The sequence below is a fragment of the Hibiscus syriacus genome, unplaced genomic scaffold (assembly GCF_006381635.1).
Source record: "Hibiscus syriacus cultivar Baekdansim isolate YM2019G1 unplaced genomic scaffold, ASM638163v2 tig00110050_pilon, whole genome shotgun sequence".
Classification (NCBI taxonomy): domain Eukaryota; kingdom Viridiplantae; phylum Streptophyta; class Magnoliopsida; order Malvales; family Malvaceae; genus Hibiscus; species Hibiscus syriacus.
Genome location: NW_024062576.1, coordinates 227,428 through 247,203, shown reverse-complemented (window position 1 = coordinate 247,203; position 19,776 = coordinate 227,428). Strand labels below are relative to the sequence as shown.

Genomic DNA, 19,776 nt, shown 5'->3' with positions numbered 1-19,776 from the left:
TGACCAAATAATCAAATAGCACCTTAAAGATACAAAACTATTTTATTTAAAAAGCATTTTTATCGGGAAATTCTACCGTGCTTAATATACGATTAAGAAAATGAACTATCGGTTTTGTTATTATTTTTTAGCAAAATCGATAAAAAAATTACCTAAAATATTATTATTTCTACCTAAAACATTAATATTTTTAACAAATCTGGTAAAGTGGCCAACAATAAAAAAATCAGTAGAAAAAATAACAAAACCGGTAGCGTTTTATCATATATATTAATAAAACTGGTAAAACGCCCCATAATAACAAAATTGATAAAAATAATAATATTTTTGATAAATTTTTACCGATTTTATTAAAATAATAATAATAAAATCAATAACGTATTTTCTTAGTCGTATATTAAATGTGCTGCACGTGAGAATTTCCCATTTTTATCTTGTCAATTGGTTTTAATATTTAAAAAAAAATCCCATTTACCAATAAAATCGCCATGAAACAACTTTTGATTTGAAGTGTCCCAATTCTAAAAGAAGCATTAAAGAAAGATCAGCGCTATGGGATCCGAACTACAGGTTTAGTCTAATAAGGTCATTAGAAACACACAAATACTAGCCTTAATGTCAAGCTAATACCATAACACTTGAACCAAGGTTAACCGAGTTAAGCACACTAAACAATAACTTAAGCTGAATGGTACTCACACAGGATAGGTTTAGTCCAACAAACGAGCAATAATACCATGAAATTATACAGATAGGCACCCCTAACAGTAAAACATAACCCGCCTGACATTTTCCTTGAGGGCGGGCAGAGGTCTCACGGCAGCACTGGCAGCAGGTGCTCTTGTGCTTCGTGCACCTCCACACATGCCTCCTCGCCCTCCGGCTGTACCACTTATCATTGATCCGCTATCTGAAGTCTCTGGTTCCATGTACAAACGAGCTCGGAATGCACGTTTATCAGTTAACTATGTTGTTAATCACAATAAAAGCAGGAAAGAGGGTGAGGTGGGGTGGGGTTGAAACTAGTTCACAGCACTCAAAGATCATTTGTACATTGAAGATGAACGAAAAAACTTACCGAAAATGTTGTTTGTAAGACTGAATTCGTTAAAGACCGAGATAAGAACTTACGTATAGCAAAGGTTGTTTGTAAGAGACTGCAAAGCATCAGCTGAAAACTTGTTCTCATCCCATAACACATGATAATGAGCTGGACGGCTTGTACCCTGTTTACCGAGATTGATAAAATATTAATCCAATCCAAAAACCAATCCAAGCAGAAACAAAGAAAAAACATTCTAACATATATGAATGAAGAAGCAAATAGTATATGACCTGAATCCCAGCATGGCTGCATAAGTAGAAGTCAAACTCCGTGGGGTGACAGATTTTGGAGTCCACCACTGTGCCTGCAAAATACATACAACAAGAACACGATTAATCATGTTTCGAAGGTCAAATAGTTGTCAATTACAACTGAATAGTAAATACCAGGCAAAAATATTCCCACTCTTGTCAACAGCATTGCGATCATGATGGTTATTAGCAAACAATCTTGTATCATGTCGCTTTTGTACAACGACAAAAGTAACTGAAGGCTGATAATTTGGCTCCAAAGAAGCACATGCCTGAGGTTAACGACTAAATGAGAAACTGAAAGTGAGAATAAAATGCAGAGATTTGGCGCTACAAGCAAGGTCAACAAAGCAGCCTCACCTTTCGAATGGCATCAAGTTCATACAACAGCACTTGATAAATCTGGCCTTCACTAACACCATCCCTGTATATAGAAAATAGAAAATAAATCACTAAACCTAGAGGGGGAGAATAAAACAGACAGCTGCTTGACTATGCCTGTAGAATTTGATGCGCTGTGGCTTATGTCCAGTTGCTCTCCGGAAAGAAATTAGGAGCTCCCTGCATTACCATGAAAGCAAAGTTGGTGTTCAGACAAGCTACAATTGAAACCTACCAAAGGCAAAATGGAATTCAAACTAGAGGCAAATGGAGAAACCCATACTTAATCATTCCGCCTGAAACAGTACCCCTTACTGGATCCTGCAATGTCTTGAATAAATCTTGAATGAGCTCCTGGCGTTGAGATTGAGCCCAAACAAGACCAGCAAACTTCGTGATCTCCGGCCAATCTTGGGAAGCAACAACCTGAACATTTAATTAGATATTATATTAATGGATAAAATTTCAAAGAAGCCAATTAAAGAAGCCATGAAATGCATGCACCAAAAGCAAAAAGGTAGTAATAAAGAACATACAGCAGCAATAGAAGGGCTTGAATCCTCCCCAGGATGAGGATGGGTAACATCAGCACCAAAAATTATAGTAGGCCGGTCACTGACCAGAGGTATTCGTCGTGATATCGCATCAACAAGAACTGTATTTCTTCCCCCAACCTTGACATTAATCTTCAATGCCACGTTAGCCAAATATTGTTTACTCATTTTAAATGCATGTTTAGTCAAGCAGCATTGAAAAACAATTCCGAGATCTGTCACACAAATCCTGCAAGGAAATAGAATATTTTAAATAATTGTGTGAATTTTCTTTAAGAAAATAAATACAAATTTATACCATATAGAGAGCCATTATTATCCGGGAGAACAATAAGAAGGTCAAGCTCTTTGTTCTGGGGTTGGATTCTAGTCATAGCATGGTATCGGGTTTTCAAGACCTTCTCCACCTGCTCTGGACGAGAACTAATTGAAGGAAGCACTGGTTCAGGAGTAAAAGCCTACAAATGACAAAAATATCAATGTTGAATGTTAAAAAAAAAACTATACAAAATAAAATTGTTCAACAAAACTCAGAGCAAAAAGACATTGATGTTATGTTATTGCAACTCTTACCATGCCAGAGATACAACACATTTGTGCAACACTATCTTGGACTTGCCGAGAAAAGTTTATGCAGATCCAGTTCTTCACTGTTCCACCATTAACCATTTTCTGCAACATAATCAGACGTCAAAAAATGTACCAAGAAAATTTTCAAGTCAGCATTCCAAGCAGAAAAGATGAACTTCATGCACCTGCCAGTAAATCATTCATTCAAACTCATGTCAATAGGCGCAGAGCAGTCATTTACATGATGAAACACAAAATTGTAGACACTAATTTCCGTCCATATTTTTTTATTTTATTTTATACATATATACACATATATATTATATAGTTTGCAAATTGTTTTTGAAAATACATATATAATATATAGTTTAAAACATTTTAAAATATATATAATATATACTTTTGGAAACGTTATGAAAACATTTATATAATATATAATTTTTAAAAACCATTTTGAAAATATATATAATATATAGTTTTTTTTAAAACATTTTAAAAATTTATATATTTTTGAAAACGTTTATATTATTATTATTTATTTTTATTTTTAATTTATTTATTTCTCATTTATATTTGTGCAGGGTCCATGTCCAATAACAGTCCAAGTCTGGTCCAAACACTGGGCCTGAACCAGCCCAGCAGCAAGATAGGGTTTCATCTAAGTCCAGCGCCGCATAATTCATAGATGTTGGATCAAGATGGAGATCAACGGTCAAGGTTGCAGTTGTCTAGGGTTTCATTTAACCCTCAACAGCGTCGCAAAATCAGGAGGTCAAGAGCCATGCGAAACGGCCGGACGTTGGCCGAGGATCCCGGGACTGAACCATCCCGGGATTTCAGCAGTAACGTTCATGACCCCGTTATCATCGGAGTAGACCACCGGTGGGGTGGGTATAAATACCCCACCACGGTGACCGACACAGTGGGGGGGAAAACGAAACCAAACATAGAGATCATTGGCCAATACAGAGCCAAACCACCATCACCGGGCATCAACAGTACCCAACAGGATCCACAAAACCCACGAGGACGTCACTGAACAAAATCATCGAGACCCACGTCGGACATCAAACACAACCGGACCAACAGACAACACAGTAAACCAAAACCATCATCGGTACAACACAGCCAAATATCACAACACCAAAAACCACGAACCACAAGGCAAATACAGAAACAAAACCCAAAAAAACAAATACCAAAATACCGAAGGTAGCCCCGATCGAAGCGTTGGAACCGAGAAGAAACCACCGGAAAAGGCGAAAGGTCTCCGGAAAAGGTAAAAACCCGAAGGGTTTTTCTTTAGATCTACTCCGACAAGGGGGTTGTTTGGGTATTTGAGTGTTGATTTTGGGTTCACGGGGACGTGAGGTTTATTTTGGTGGGGTTCGGGTTTTCATAGGCCGCCGGCAGTGGCGGCCGGCGCGGTGGCCTGAGTGGCGGAGGAGACACGAGGCGGCGACCGGAAATCGCCTAGGGAGAGTTTTGAGAGTTGAGAGCATTCTCTCAGCTGAGGGAGAAAGAATTCGAAGAGAAAATGTGGAAATGGAATAAAATGAGGGGTTTTGCGTATTTATATACCAAGGACCATCCTGCAAATACAAGATTCTTAAATCCCTTCCGTCATCCCTGAGATTTTGAGTCGCAGTTCAATTTGGTCACTACCTGTAAATTGGCCTCCATATTTCTGATTTAATCAATTTGGTCCCTATTTATATTTTTTTATATTCTGTGAATTGGTCCCATAACTTTTTATTTGTTCTTTTGCAGTTCATTTTCTAATTCATTAAGCTCAATTTGTTCCAATTTGATCCTAAGTTTTATCTTTATTTTTTATTTTACTTTTTAAATATTTTTTTTAAATTTAACCTTTTATTATTATTGTATTATTTCTTTCTTTCATTATTACTATTATTTTTTATATTTTTTATTTATTAACATTTTGTTTTCGCTTTTTATCTAACATATTTTCAGTCATGATTTCAGCCGATCAAATGGTAAGTAATTCGGATCGAATAATTTTAATTTTAATTTAAATTCTAATTTTCGCAATTAAAGACAACCGACAAATTAATTGGTACCGAAAGGGCGGTTCAAGGGTGCTAATCCTTCCTTGACTGTAACCGACTCCCGAACCCGACACGTTTCTGGTATGACGCAGATCAGGTAAGATGGTGTCCGGCCCACCTAAATTCGTTTTAAAGTGGTCGGTGGCGACTCCAATCCATTTTCCTAAGTCGAAGCCCAATTCCGGGGCCCAACCGAAAGACGGTTACGACAGCTTGGCGACTCCGCTGGGGACAGGTAAGTGAGTCAGGCCGAAATTAATTTTTGGTTATCTTTTTATGCGAAAATGGTAAATTTAAATTTAAATTTATTTATTCGATTCCAATTATTTACCTTTGATTATTTTTCAAATAAATAGTTGTACTAACATTTTTTTTAATGATTTCAGAGATTTTTGAAAAGTTTTATCTCAAGCTCTATACCCGAGCTCCAAACCCTTTTAAGTGGGGGTGAAAGCGACGCATTCGTGTGAATTTATTCACCGCATATGCCTAGCAAGTAGCCTTCGGGATTCATATACCTTATGTCTTCGTGTGAATTTATTCACCGTGCGGGCATAAGGGAATGTTTCCTCTCGAGTTTAACTTAGTCCACACAAGCCTGTGATGGGTTTAGGACTAAGGGTCTGGCAAGCCCAAGGGGGCACCAGCAAGGAGAACTCGAGTACCGTTTTTAGGACCTAAACCGGGAGAGTGCAGGGAATTAGAGCCCACCCCAAAACCTCATTCCAAACCCTAGGTGTTTTATTTCCTACTTTATTTTCTGCTCAAAACATGCGAACTAGACAAATATGCGGTTAGGATTTGTTTGAAATTAGCATGCGGGATAGAGATCATGTCCGGGTAGGAATTAAAGCATGTGTGGTAGATATCATGTGGGGTAGGATTTTTTCATTTTTATTATTGTTTTGATTTACCTCACTAACCCTTTTATTTTTTGTTCTTTTTTATTTTGTGTTCATCGTTTGCATAATTTAAAACGATGTGTTGATCCACCAAAAATGTGTTTGTTAAACATGAATAATCTGCATTAATGGACAAATGGGTTATAATACAAAGAGATAAAAAAAACTCAGAAGTCCAACCGTGGTCAAAGAATACTCAAAGGTAAAGTTGCAGGGGCAATACGAGGAAAAGGTCACTGACCCGGTCGCTCCTTTCGAAAACTACAAGAACAAGATGGTGAAACACTAGCTGAGCTGGATGCCATTACTGACGAATTCAAGAAGCAAGCTTCGGATAGTTTCTCTCGATGGAGGGCTCCAATGACACTTTCGTTAGAAACAAGCTCGGTAGAAAGTGAAAGTCGAAGATGCAGTCCTTCGAGATCTTTTTTGGGGCAAGCATCTCATTATTTGCACATTTTAGCCAAAGGAGCCGGAATGGTTCGACAGGATATTCAACTAGTGAAAAAGACGAATCAACTTGTCAGAAGCTGTACAGGATTCGTACCATCAAAAAGAGTTTTTTGTCTCTTCAGACGTAACACTTTTGTCACCAATAAGGGTTATTCAGAATAACAGGCACATTTTTTTGGATCAATGCCTCGAACATTTCATGCATCATATATTTAGACATTTTGCATTTTTTTATTTTCTTTGCATTTTATTATTTTCTCTGCATTCACATTAACTAACATAAACATGTCTCATCAAAGGGAGCAAATACTGGATACACCGCCTCAAGTATTGGACACACCCCATCCACATAACACTCGTTTGAAAAAGAAGAGGATGGAAGCCAGAATTACACAAATCGATGAGAATATGTTAAAACTACAAAAGGAGTTAGAGGACAAGATAAACCAGAACAGTCGAAATATTCTGGAAACAATCACAAAGAACCAAGAGTCCTTGGTTGACCAGATCGTTGCCAAGTTAGTTGGCCTACAACAGACCAGTGCGCCCAGGGCAGGTTCACCGGAAGGGGTAACTATACAACCTACCCCGCAAGTGGTTATCTCACCTGAAATCCTACCAGAACTTCGAGGGGATTCATCTGCTGCAAAATCAAAGCCCTTGTCTTCTGTATTTAACCCTAGGAACAATTTGGGTTATTACCATGTACCGGATTTGGACGAAGAGGAAAAAGCGAGGAAGATGGAGGAAAAAATCAAACAATTGGAGGACCAAATGAATATAGTCAAAGGAGACCGTGACTACCATGAAATTGATGCAGCAGAACTTAGCCTAGTCCCGGACTTAGTTCTTCCTCCGATGTTTAAGTCCCCGGAGTTCGAGAGGTTTGACGGAAACAGTTGTCCATCCGCTCACATCACCATGTTCTGCCGAAAGATGACAGGATATGGAGGAAACGACCAACTCCTGATCCACTGCTTCCAGGATAGTCTGTCGGGCTCAGCCATTCGGTGGTACAACCAGCTAAGCCGATCAAATATCAAGACCTGGAAGGACCTGGCCAAATCATTTCTGGAACAATACAAGCATAACAATGACATAAGGCCAGATCGAGTTATGCTACAAAACATGGAAAAGAAGCATAACGAGAGTTTCAGGCAGTACGCACAAAAATGGAGGGACTTGGCTGTGCAAGTTCATCCACCGTTAGATGAAAAGGAAACCCGGAAACTTTTCGTGCAGACTCTGAAGACTCCATACTTCGGGCATCTGGTGGCGATCACATCAGGAAGCTTTTCAGACTTGGTTATGGCCGGAGAAATGATTGAGTCGGCCATAAAGCAAGGCAAGATTAAGGATGAGGAAGCCAGTAAGAAGCCTCCTATGAGGGAGAGGGATGGAGAGGTTAACAACATCAAACACTCCAGCAAAAGTGTTACAATCTCCAGCCCAAAGTCAACTGCAGCTGTACCGTTAGGTACTTCTAAACAAGATTCCAGGAGGGAAAATGAACATTTCGACCCAATTCCCATGACCTACAAAGAGCTTTACCAGCAACTTCTTGACACCCATGTGGTGTCACCATATCCAGTAGAACCCATGAAACCCTCATACCCCAAGTGGTATGATGAGAATGCGTATTGTGAATATCACGGCGGAGTCCCAGGGCACACAATTGAGAACTGTTACGCATTCAAGAGGGTTGTACAAAAGATGCGTAACCAGAACTGGATTGACTTCAACAACTTGGGGGCATCCAAGTGAGGAATATCATTTCATCATTTGAGGCATTCTATTTGACTTTGTTTTTCTTCCATTTTTTCTCAAGTTTTTGTAAAGACATTTTAATCAAATTTATGTTACTTTAAAAGATGTTAAGCAATGGATCATATTTGCAAATTTGCAATTCTTTGCATATCATTTGAATTAAGAAACTCTGTAAACGGTTCAAAGTTACGAATCTTTGACGAAGTAACATGATTTAAAACAAGGACTTTGACCTTATCCAGAATATACCCTCAAACACCATACCCCGTTCTTGGAATTAACCAATTTTCCTTTCATAAGGTACGGACAACATGGGGCATCATTTGCATATGAAAATTACTATGTTTTTTATTTAAGATGTTCAATGACGATGATGATCTTTACAAATGAAAGAGTCGAGTATGTTAATCTAGTTTAGGTCAGTTGCTTGAAAATTGAACTCTAAAGATGAGATTCCTTGACTTTCAAAAAACACCTAGGCTATAACAGGTTCTTCTTGACAATCTTAGGAAATTAAATCCTTAAAAAACTGAGCTATTCCGCTAAGGCAATTGGTTCTAGAGGAAACTTGAAAGCCCTGGCCTTATGAGTAGATTACGTTCAAACCATGACATTGCTCGGACACTTGACAATTCGGTGTTCGCTCCACTGCTCTTGTCAGGCTGAAGACTCTGTGATGAGATGAACCCTTCAGTTAACTTGATAACTGTGATTATAATATTAAGCTGTCCCTCTAAAGCAATTGGTTAAATGCCCCGGCTTTATGGATTCAGCTAGCCAGATAATGACAAATTAAATCAAATTTATCTAAGAAATTTTCGGTAAAATGGACTAAGGGAGTTAAGGAACACCTGTTATAGTCAACTACACACGAGCACTCAAGAATTTCATTTTTAGACCGATATTTTTTGCACTGCCTTTGTTGGAAGAGCCTACAAAGCTTGAACAAATGAAAGATTTCAGAGGACTGAGATAAAAGGTCTAGTAATTGATCATGCTAGTTGCGTCATTTTGTCCGCACCCAATTAAAGTGCCAAAGCATGTTGCGATATTTAAAAAATGACATTTTTGACCAAAAAACCTTAGAAAGGAGGCCAACCTAAAGCCGACTCGTCCCTTTGAACATTTGTCAAAGATTTGTAACTCTGAAAGCATTAAAAGAGCTCTTGATTCCTTTGATATTTTTTGAACTCACATTTACAATTTGATTCAATTGCGAACAATACTTTACAACATTTTATCATTTCTCTCTCCTGAAACAAGAAAAAGGAGAAAAACGTTTTCAAACAGAACAATCTCAGATATGAAATGTCTGTAAAGCCCAAGCTCGAGAAGCAAATGGGGCACGATCGATTCCATGGACCAGATTGCCAGGCAAAGCACGAGACTCCGTCCAAGAAATAACACATAATTTATTCATGTTGCATGCATCTTAGACATACTTAGGTGCATCACATTCATCATTTTAGCATACATAATTTTGCAGCTTTCAGAGGCAAGCTTCGACTTCAGGATGAAGGTTACTCGACTTGTAAGCACCTTTAAAGAACGATGATGTAACTCAGCAGCAAGAAGCTACACCTTAACCGACTTTACATAACTACAGATCTCAGAACCAATTTCAGATGGGTTCGAGAACCAGTTCAGATCAAATCTAGTTCGGTTCAAACCCACCAGGAGCAACATGTTTTCAGTTAACACTTTCAAGCCAGATTTCAATTCCACGATGGAAGATATCCGGCTGTCAGAATTTATCAGTAGGTTTTCCCAGACCAGCTTAGGGGAACCACCGGAAGAATCATGACCGTTTTCGACCCATAAAGGGAAGCAATTTTTAAACAAACTATTTGCAGCTTAGCTCAAGGCCAGAAGGGCTACCTGCCACCAAGACCTTCGAGTTCGACTACGCTCAGCTCCAAGGCACATCATTTGCAGAATAGCTTAAGTCGAGAAGGGCTATCTGCCAAAGTCCCTCAAGTTCGATTACACTCAGCTTCAAGGGCATAACATTTACAGCATAACTCAAGGCTAGAAGGGTTATCTGTTAGCAAAGACCTTTGAGTTCGACTACGCTCAGCTCCTAGGCACATCATTTGCAGAATAGCTTAAGTCGAGAAGGGCTATATGCCAAAGACCCTCAAGTTCGATTACACTCAGCTTCAAGGGCATAACATTTACAGCATAACTCAAGGCTAGAAGGGTTATCTGTTAGCAAAGACCTTTGAGTTCGACTACGCTCAGCTCCTAGGCACATCATTTGCAGAATAGCTTAAGTCGAGAAGGGCTATCTGCCAAAGACCCTTAAGTTCGATTACACTCAGCTTCAAGGGCATAACATTTACAGCATAACTCAAGGCTAGAAGGGTTATCTGTTAGCAAAGACCTTTGAGTTCGACTACGCTCAGCTCCTAGGCACATCATTTGCAGAATAGCTTAAGTCGAGAAGGGCTATCTGCCAAAGACCCTTAAGTTCGATTACACTCAACTTCAAGGGCATAACATTTACAGCATAACTCAAGGCTAGAAGGGTTATCTGTTAGCAAAGACCTTTGAGTTCGACTACGCTCAGCTCCAAGGCACATCATTTGCAGAATAGCTTAAGTCAAGAAGGGCTATCTGCCAAAGACCCCCGAGTTCGATTACACTCAGCTTCGAGAGCACATCATTTACAGCATAACTCAAGGCTAAAAGGGTTATCTGTGACAAAAAGACCTTCGAGTTCGACTACGCTAAGCTCAACGGCACATCATTTGCAGTATAGCTTAAGTCGGGAAGGGCTATCTGCCAAAGACCCCCGAGTTTGATTACACTCAGCTTCGAGGGCACATAATTTACAGCATAACTCAAGGCTAGAAGAGTTATCTGTGACCAAAAGACCTTTGAGTTCGACTACGCTCAGCTCCAAGGCACATCATATGCAGCATAGCTTAAGTCGAGAAGGGCTATCTGCCAAAGACTCCCGAGTTCGATTACACTCAACTTCGAGGTCATATCATTTACAACATAACTCATGGCAAGAAAGGTTATTTGTCAATAAAATTGTCGAGTTCGACTCTATTCAGCTCGACGATACCTCAATCACACTACTGTTCGGCTGCAATCAAGTTTTTCAAATCGAGAAGAAGACATGGGTCAGCCGTGACTTAGTGACAGTCAATCGTTTTCCAGCAGCATAGTTTAAGTCGAGAAAAACTATATGTCAGTGAAGACCTTTCGAGTTCGTTTTCGTTCAGCTCAAGGGCATGGTGGAATCAAAGAACTACTTTCCAGTCAAATTTTAACAAAGGTCTTTAAACCGAGAAGAAGACCGAAGTTGACTACAATTTGGAAACGAAAAGCTACATCCAGATTCAAATTCTGAATTGCAGCTTCAATTACATATCATTTCAAGGTGGACTCGACTTCGCGACGGAGGAGCCATCTGCAACTCAATTCGACAGGGAGTTATTCTTCAACTCCACCGAACGAAAATTTGTGTCTTTTTGTCTTTGTCCTAGTTTTCGTTCCACGAAAAAGGACAAAGAGGGGCAGCTGTAGACACTAATTTCCGTCCATATTTTTTTATTTTATTTTATACATATATACACATATATATTATATAGTTTGCAAATTGTTTTTGAAAATACATATATAATATATAGTTTAAAACATTTTAAAATATATATAATATATACTTTTGGAAACGTTATGAAAACATTTATATAATATATAATTTTTAAAAACCATTTTGAAAATATATATAATATATAGTTTTTTTAAAACATTTTAAAAATTTATATATTTTTGAAAACGTTTATATTATTATTATTTATTTTTTTTAATTTATTTATTTCTCATTTATTTTTGTGCAGGGTCCATGTCCAATAACAGTCCAAGTCTGGTCCAAACACTGGGCCTGAACCAGCCCAGTAGCAAGATAGGGTTTCATCTAAGTCCAGCGCCGCATAATTCATAGATGTTGGATCAAGATGGAGATCAACGGTCAAGGTTGCAGTTGTCTAGGGTTTCATTTAACCCTCAACAGCGTCGCAAAATCAGGAGGTCAAGAGCCATGCGAAACGGCCGGACGTTGGCCGAGGATCCCGGGACTGAACCATCCCGGGATTTCAGCAGTAACGTTCATGACCCCGTTATCATCGGAGTAGACCACCGGTGGGGTGGGTATAAATACCCCACCACGGTGACCGACACAGTGGGGGGGAAAACGAAACCAAACATAGAGATCATTGGCCAATACAGAGCCAAACCACCATCACCGGGCATCAACAGTACCCAACAGGATCCACAAAACCCACGAGGACGTCACTGAACAAAATCATCGAGACCCACGTCGGACATCAAACACAACCGGACCAACAGATAACACAGTAAACCAAAACCATCATCGGTACAACACAGCCAAATATCACAACACCAAAAACCACGAACCACAAGGCAAATACAGAAACAAAACCCAAAAAAACAAATACCAAAATACCGAAGGTAGCCCCGATCGAAGCGTTGGAACCGAGAAGAAACCACCGGAAAAGGCGAAAGGTCTCCGGAAAAGGTAAAAACCCGAAGGGTTTTTCTTTAGATATACTCCGACAAGGGGGTTGTTTGGGTATTTGAGTGTTGATTTTGGGTTCACGGGGACGTGAGGTTTATTTTGGTGGGGTTCGGGTTTTCATAGGCCACCGGCAGTGGCGGCCGGCGCGGTGGCCTGAGTGGCGGAGGAGACACAAGGCGGCGACCGGAAATCGCCTAGGGAGAGTTTTGAGAGTTGAGAGCATTCTCTCAGCTGAGGGAGAAAGAATTCGAAGAGAAAATGTGGAAATGGAATAAAATGAGGGGTTTTGCGTATTTATATACCAAGGACCATCCTGCAAATACAAGATTCTTAAATCCCTTCCGTCATCCCTGAGATTTTGAGTCGCAGTTCAATTTGGTCACTACCTGTAAATTGGCCTCCATATTTCTGATTTAATCAATTTGGTCCCTATTTATATTTTTTTATATTCTGTGAATTGGTCCCATAACTTTTTATTTGTTCTTTTGCAGTTCATTTTCTAATTCATTAAGCTCAATTTGTTCCAATTTGATCCTAAGTTTTATCTTTATTTTTTATTTTACTTTTTAAATATTTTTTTAAATTTAACCTTTTATTATTATTGTATTATTTCTTTCTTTCATTATTATTATTATTTTTTATATTTTTTATTTATTAACATTTTGTTTTCGCTTTTTATCTAACATATTTTGTTTCAGTCATGATTTCAGCCGATCAAATGGTAAGTAATTCGGATCGAATAATTTTAATTTTAATTTAAATTCTAATTTTCGCAATTAAAGACAACCGACAAATTAATTGGTACCGAAAGGGCGGTTCAAGGGTGCTAATCCTTCCTTGACTGTAACCGACTCCCGAACCCGACACGTTTCTGGTACGACGCAGATCAGGTAAGATGGTGTCCGGCCTACCTAAATTCGTTTTAAAGTGGTCGGTGGCGACTCCAATCCATTTTCCTAAGTCGAAACCCAATTCCGGGGCCCAACCGAAAGACGGTTACGACAAAAATCAAATATTCAAAATGATCATGGCTATAGATTGTAGATTGACACAAAAATTTAGATGACACAACTCGATATATGACATTCGTAAAGCCACCCTTGATTCATCAACCTAAAATCAAATTAGTCATATAAAATTTAGTCACCAAGCTCATCCTTTTCAATTAGAACTATCAATTGAGAGAATCAGGATAATTAGGTTTGGATCATTTAAGGTTTTAAAAATAAGTTCGTGATACTTCTGATTTCATGTCATCTAAATTTCAAACCTTTGGGGGTCAGGTCATTTCGAGATCAAGTTATTAATGTTTGTTACTCAAATTATCTGAGTTCGATAATAAAGATCATTTAGGTTCATTTTCTGATCAAGTTAGATCATTTAGAATTTAACCAATATATAAAAATCATATTAAAAATAAATATAGATATTGTACTTTTAATTTAAAAATAAATACATATTTAAGTGGATTTTTCTCATTCAAACATAATCCAATATTTTTTTTTTTGAATCCAAACAAGTTAAAAAACTATAACAAATTAAAAAGACTCCCTCCCCTCATGTTTCTCCGGCGGCTTCCCCCGTCGACAACTGCAAGGCGCTCGTCATCGTCGTCAAATCCACCCGGTTCAAATCCAGTTCTTTCCCTTCTCCTTCTCCGCCGCTTCCGCCGACTACTCCACCGCAACAACTGTCGAATTTGACAGTGAATCGAGTGGTGAGGGAGGAAGGACCCGCAATGACGACGAAGACGGAACTGAATGGTGAAGCGGGAGAAGGACGAGGAGCAAGGGCAGTGGCGGCGGTGCTGAGGAGATCGAAGGTCAAGGAGACTGTGAAGATGGCGGCTCTAGGTTTTCTATTAAGCGAGATCATTTTATGCTTGATATCTTTGTCTGTTATGGCTGCTGATAAAACTTAAGGCTGGAGCGGTGACTCTTTCGACCGCTATAAAGAATACAGGTTTTTCGTTTTTCTTATCGATAAAGCTGCCATGATTTTTTTATAATTATGTTAACTTGGTGAAAATAGATGTTATAATTCTGGGGTTTGTTCTGTTCTCATTCAATCATTTTGCTTAACAGTTATGCATTTTTGAAGTTAAATATACATGTATTCATATATGCTTTAACGTTGAAAACAATGAATGTTAAACAGTGGATCATTAGCAAAACCCTTCATTTAAGCATGGACATGGAAGGGCACATGATTTTTTGTTGAGGAACAAACCTATCAAATTATAGCTGCTGCAGAAATAAATTATCTATAGAAAATATAAAGAAAATACCATGCATTTAAGTATGTCGATTTATTGAATCACATTACCCTGTTTCATTTACAGGTATTGTCTATCAGTAACTGTGATTGGATTTGCATATGCTGGGTTTCAAGCCTATGCTCTAGCTTACTATCTCGTCATACAAAAACATGTCATCCGCCATCATCTTCGTTTGCAGTTTGATTTCTCCATGGATCAGGCAAGTTTTTCGTATTTGTAGAATACTTGTTGTAAATTAGCCACTTTAGGGTCGTTTTTAGTCGTTAATCATCCCTTGCATTCTGGGTTTTGGATACATTTTTTGTCTTAATTAGCATGCAAATTAAGTTTATTAGAATTCCTCTTTTTGGATCGCAACAATTAATCTTATCCAGTGATGGTGAGAGTGACAATCGGAACTCCATTTTTGTCCTTGTTTCCTTTGTTCTATCTATATCACTATTGTCTGCCTAGGCTTTGTATGGTTTATGTCGAGGACGATGCTAGAAACATCATGAAGGGGCTGAAATAGTAAACCCTATTAATCAGGTTGTGTTCCTAGTGTGTATAAAAGGCTTAAATGAGAATAATGTCGAAACAATCTCTTTTTTGTTTTAGGTGCCTAATGTTTCTTTCCTTTACCATTTTAAGGTCGATTTGTTAAATTCCGTTAACAAAATTCGTCCCTCAATCATTGTTTGATACATAACATGAAATTTAATTATCTTTTATTTTCTCAAAATAAAAAATTCTAAATTAACTTAAAGAATTAAAAACCCCCCATTTTAAAAAAATCTCCTCCAAAATTCCTTAAATCCCTAAAATCACATATGTCGTCGATGAATGCCACCCCGTTGTCGCATCAATGAAGTCTCCTCTCGCTACAAGATCTGCAAGGCCCAGTTCACAACACCTCTGGTTCGTATGCTAGGCTAGTTGTTCGTGGCACCTACCCTTAGGGGTGTTTGGATCAAGGAATGTGGGATTCCCATGGGAATGAAATCCACATTCCCATGTTTGGTTGGCCCGAAATCTCATTCCTGGTAATGTTTTATTACCATTAGTAGATTTTTTGAGATATATTACCGGGAATGTCATAACCTCCCTTTCCTTAGGTATTGTTGGATTACCGGTGTTTTGGACTAAAATGCCCTTAATTTTTTTTTCAAAAATATCATATATCATTGAATAATAAAAATTCTACGAAGGTTAAATTACAAATTTATCCTTAAACTATTTTAGATTTACAAAAAAAGTCTATAATTAAAATTTTATATGAAGTTCAGGGGTTAAAATAAAATTTTACCCTTTCATTAAACTTATTTATATTTTCAATTTTGTAATATATATATATAAATTTTATGAATTTAAATTTTTTAAAGAAAATATATAAATATTTTCCAACTTGTTAAAAAATATATATATAATAAGAACAATTTGGTCAAATATACATTCCAATAATCTTTTATTCCTTTAACCAAACACGATAATCTTACATTCCTGCTAAACCAACCAAACACAAAATACAACATTCTCAGTAATCCTATTCTCTGGTAATCTTACATTCCCACTGGTAATCTTACATTCTGTGAACCAAACGCACCCTTATTCGTCATTCGTTATACATTCATGGCACCCCATTCGTCGATTTGTGACGATGGAAGAGTGGGATAATTGGTAGTAGGGTTTGGAGACGGAAGGGGTAGGCGTGGTGCTTGATTCAATGGTGGTAGATGGAGTAGAACGGATTTTAGTGTCTTTTATAGAAAATTAATGATTTTAGTTTTAGAATTTTTTTAAAGGAAATTAAGAATCAGGTTACATGTCATACATGGATTTTAGTTATTTGGTTCAACGGTTTTACCTTTAAGTGGTGTGAGAAAGGGCCCATTAATGGCCAGGTGAACATGAATAAGAGATGAGCAGGAAGCTATGTAAAGCTTTAGAACTGAATGAATATTGAATCTATTAACATATGCAGAATACTGATAACAGAAGGTATATTATTTGCAATACATCAGCTGGCATTATATACACACTTGCACAGCTAACAAAGCTGTAACTGCTAAGCAGTTCTAACAGCCTTAACAACCTGAAACTAACAGCCTAACAAATTACTAACACTGTCAACTGCCTCACGCATTCATTCATACTCTCATCACACTTAACATACACTAATAGTCTAATAAGTGGTTACAAATGAGACCTTAGGTATCTATTTTGACAAAAAAAAAGGTTTATACACCTAAATGAAGCAATATAAAACTATTTGAATTACTTTGTTCGAGGTCACGGCCCTATGTTTTCGAGTATTAGTCTATGGTCATAATTAGATGTCCCATTTTCTTGATAAATGGATTTCATTGGACGTGCCTTTGCATCCAATATGCTAGTAAAATTGGGCAATATGCATGGATTCAATTGTCATAATATATATATATGGTTGTTTGAATCACAAAAATTGACCAGGTGCATTTATTTATACGTGCAATGCAATCACAAGGAGAGCAACATGCTGAAAGGGAATCGCTTGCTTCTTTGGTTCTATCTTGCAGATACTAGCCTATCTTTTGCTTTCAGCATCATCTGCGGCTGCCACGAGCGTCGATGAGTGGCAAACCAGTTGGGGCAAAGATGAATTCACAGAGATGGCTAGTGCCTCAGTTTCAATGGCCTTTCTGGCTTTTGTTGCATTTGCATTTAGCTCGCTTTTATCTGGTTACCAACTCTGTACCAATGAATCTGCATGATCCCTGATGTGATACCAATATCTTGTTTTTTTCTCACGGTTTCCCCCCTTCAAAAGTTAACCATGTATATATATTTGTAAGCAGTTCTTCAAGGTTTAATAAAGTAGGACATTGGTCTATTCTAGTGAGAGAATACAAATAGGACCCAACTTCTCCCACGTTACTTCAATGTTTTATTCATTTTAATGCTCCAGCCGCTAGGCAACGGGCCAGTTTATTTTAGTGTAAACTTGTAATAAATATTGTTTTGTACTTAGATTAATAAAAAAAATGAGAAAATGATTTGAGGTGATGCTTGGTTGATAGTCAAATGGTCATTAATGAACCATATTTCTTTAATTATATTTGTTTTGTTCGAACTTTTAAGTTTTCTATATCAATTATAAAATTTGAATTCTTAAAATTTCTGTTTTTATTATGTAATTTAAAACTTTTTTTTTATATGTCAACGCATATAAAGTTTTCTAAATTGGATTATTCATTGATTGACCTTGTCATGTGCTGCTGGTGAGGTTTAGAGTATGGGCGTTCAAGGGTCGGTAAGAGTTGACTTTATGTCAAAATTAACAATAATATATCTGATTAAAGTGTGTCGGAACCGTCTTTCGTTGATCCCGAATTGGGTTTCGACTTGGATTAAATGAATTGGAGTCGTCATCGACCATTTAAAACAAATTTAGGTAGGTCGGACACAATCTTACCTGATCTGCGTTGTACCAGAAACGTGTCGGGTTCGGGAGTCGGTTACGGTAAAGGATTGATTAGCACCCTTGAACTGCCATTTCGGTACCAATTAATTCATTGGTTGTCTTAATTGCGAAAATAAAAATTTAAATTGAAATTTAAAAATTCAATTCAAATTAATTATCTTTGATCGACTGAAAGTATCTCTAAAAAGTCAAAAGTGTTGGATTGTAAAAATAAAAATAAACATGAGAAAAGAATAACAAAAATATTAATATAATAATATTAATAAAAAATATATATATATATATAACAATGTAAAAAAGAAATAAAAAAATATTAAAATTATGAGAAAATAAAAAATATATATAAAGTAAATAAATAAAAAATGAAATAAAAAGAATAAGTCAAAAGTTGTTACATCTCTTATGTTTTGCGTGTAGAGAAACTTGATTTGCAATGAAAATGCTCTGCCACTCCTCGTGCTTTTAGATAATGGCTTTGGATCCTCCACGCTTATTTTTTGTCTTTTTCTTCTCTCAGTTTTTCCAAATCGTTGCCCCTTCCTCTGATTTTGGATCCACGTTTTTCTCTGTGTCTTTTCGTTTTAATGCAAGAGTCTATTTATAGTATAAAGAAATCTATTTTTAGCTCAGATTTAGAGTCCTACTTGGACTCAAAATGCTTCGGTTTTAGTGTTTCAATAGAACTCAAATACGTTGGTTTTAGTGTTTCAATAGGACTAAAATACGTTGGTTTATTTTCTGAATCTCACTAAATCGAGGTTGTTGAGTACGGGGCCTGCAAAAATAATAAAATAAAAATATATTAATAATAATAAATAAATAAATATATAATATAATAAAATGTTTTTGTAAACCCGGACAAAAACGAGTGTCTACAACTGCCTCTCTTTGCACATTTTTGTGTTAACAATAATAGGGCAAAGATGAAAAAGACAACCAGTTTTTGTCCGGTTCTCTTTGATTTGGGACTTGATAATGTTTGTTGTGACACAAAGTCTATCAAATGGGCACGATATCATTCTTCTTGAAGTTGAAATCGTGGGAAATCGAAAAGTGACTCTTTGTTGCCAATCTTGGTCGACCTTAGTCTTATTCTCGATTTAGAGACCTGGGTGTAAAAATTTGATCGGAAAGTAGTTCCTTGCTGATACAACGCGGTTGATACACCCTCGAGCTTAATGAAATCGAACTCGAAGGTCTTTGGAAGATAACCCTTTTTGCCTTGAGCTATGCTGCAAATGATGATGCCTTTGAGCTGAGTGGAGTCAAACTCGAAGATCTTTGTTGACAGATAACCCTTCTAGCATTAAGTTATACCGTAAATGATGTGCCCTCGAAGCTGAGTGTAATCAAACTCGAGGGTCTTTTGCACATAACCCTTCTCGACTTAAGCTATGCTGCAAATGATGTGTATTGGAGCTGAGCGTAGTCGAACTCGAAGGTCTTTGGTTGGCAGAT

At 37.4% G+C, this 19,776-nt stretch overlaps 2 pseudogenes; one reads left to right on the top strand and one right to left on the bottom strand.

The window, feature by feature from the left end:
* Positions 1-1,125: 1,125 nt before the first annotated feature.
* On the bottom strand, positions 1,126-2,976 carry LOC120213985 (annotated as a pseudogene).
* Positions 2,977-12,007: 9,031 nt separating this feature from the next.
* On the top strand, positions 12,008-17,648 carry LOC120213992 (annotated as a pseudogene).
* Positions 17,649-19,776: the final 2,128 nt, after the last annotated feature.